Source organism: Hoplias malabaricus, chromosome 16, assembly GCF_029633855.1.
Source record: "Hoplias malabaricus isolate fHopMal1 chromosome 16, fHopMal1.hap1, whole genome shotgun sequence".
NCBI lineage: Eukaryota > Metazoa > Chordata > Actinopteri > Characiformes > Erythrinidae > Hoplias > Hoplias malabaricus.
In genome coordinates this window covers 37,993,261-37,995,469 of record NC_089815.1, presented here as the reverse complement: position 1 = coordinate 37,995,469, position 2,209 = coordinate 37,993,261, and positions in this window count along the sequence as shown.

Genomic DNA, 2,209 nt, shown 5'->3' with positions numbered 1-2,209 from the left:
CCCTTCTTTTGTACGCATTAGGTTTTTCCATTTATGTGCATCTGCTTTTGTTTTTTTTGTGAATCAGGATCGGCGTTTGTAGCAGTGCTTGGCTATAGCTATTCCTCTCCTCAGGTTAGCTCTGACCAAGCTGTATGCTTCCCGGCGTCCTGATCTGAAGGCAGCATCTCTGGCTTTGAGCAGAGTGCGAACCTCTCTGTTCATCCAGGGCTTCTGATTAGGGAATGTTAATTATTATGGCAAACTTAAAATTAGTGATTAAGTATCACCAGGAAGGAAGATTGACGCTCAAAGAATTCTTTGAGGAGAAGAGAGGAATAAGACAGACAGTCAAAGATTGCGTGAATCCGGTGTTTGTGCAGTGAATGTTAATTTCCAAAAGAGTCTGTCTCTTGTAGCTGTAGTTCGCAAGAGTTATTTGCGCAAGAAAACTGGAGATAGCTAAGTACAGAAGTATAACATCACTAAAACTGGTAAGACGCTGAGCCTCGCAGTGTGATCGCGATGCCATCTTGGTCCTGGGAGACCAAGGACCATTTCCTATAGAAATCAAGGTCCCAGAATCTGGAGGAAGAGAGGAGAGGCACGGAATCCACATTGCTCGAGGTACCCTGTAAAGTTTCCACAGTCAGTGGCGGTTTGGGGTCCCATGTCATCTGCTGGTGTGGGTCCACTGTATTTTCTGAGGTCCAAGGTCAACGCAGCCGCCTACCAGGGAGATTTAGATTACTTTATGCTTCCAAGCGAGGTGGGTTAGTGCAGTGTGTAGTGCTGTTGAGATAGCGTCCTCGGTGGATCTGTTGCAACGATAAGCAAACTGGTGTGGGTCCAGCGTAGCAGGCAGGCAGGATTTCAAGTGAGAAAGAACTAGTCTTTTAAAGCACTTGGAAATTATTGGGGTGAGTGCTACAGGTCGAAAGTCATTAAAGTCTGAAGCAGTAGAATGCTTAGGCACAGGCACAATAATGGCTGACTTAAAGATAGATGGTACAGCTGCCTGGGCAAGCGAAACATTAAAGATGTGAGCGAAGACACCCGCAAGTTCCACAGCACAAGCTCTTAGCACACGGCCAGGTACACCATCAGGGCAAGCTGCCTTCTGTGCATTCACTCTGCTCAGCATGTGACTGACGTCCGAATTGGAAAGTACAAGTGGGTTGTCGTCGGTGGAGGATCGTTTATTGAAGATATCAATATCATCTGGTCGAAACGAGCGTAGAAGTTGTTCAGCTCATCAGGGAGTGAAGCACTGTTGGTAGATGGAACAAAGCTAGTTGGTTTATAGTCAGTCAGGGTGTGTATTCCCTGCCACATACGCCGAGGGTCAGAGGAGGTAAAGTGCTCCTCAATCCGTCGTTTGTAGCAGTGCTTGGCTATAGCTATTAGTCTCTTCATATTGCCAGGGACTCCAGTGGGCGGTACAGAGGACGCTTGTACCCTGAGCGCTTGTTGATGCATTTCAGGACAGAGTTAGTGTAGGTGTCCAAGTGGATGTGTGAGCCTGTGCAGGCTCGGGCAGCATACTCACTCCAGTCGGTGTGCTGGAACTGTTGCTGAAGGAAGGAGTCAGCCCCATCCATCCAGAACTTTACAGTTCTGGTTGAAGGCTTAATCCTCTGCATGACTGGAGTGTATTTGGGAAGCAGGAACAAAGAAAGATGATCGGAAAGTCCAAGATGGGGGAGGGGTGTTGTTTTGAAGCTGGTTAAAGTCCAACCGATGCTGAATCCGGTGTTTGTGCAGTGAATGTTAATTTCCAAAAGTGTCTGTCTGTCGTAACTGTAGTTCGCAAGAGTTATTTGCGCAAGAAAACTGGAGATAGCTAAGTACAGAAGTATAACATCACTAAAACCGGTAAGACGCTGAGCCTCGCAGTGTGATCGCGATGCCATCTTGGTCCTGGAAGACCAAGGACCATTTCCTATAGAAATCAAGGTCCCAGAATCTGGAGGAAGAGAGGAGAGGCACGGAATCCACATTGTTCGAGCTACCCTGTAAAGTTTCCACAGTCAGTGGCGGTTTGGTGTCCCATGTCATCTGCTGGTGTGGGTCCACTTTATTTTCTGAGGTCCAAGGTCGACGCAGCCGCCTACCAGGGAGATTTAGATTACTTTATGCTTCCTTATGCTTCCAAGCGAGGTGGGTTAGTGCAGTGTGTAGTGCTGTTGAGATAGCGTCCTCGGTGGATCTGTTGCAACGATAAGCAAAC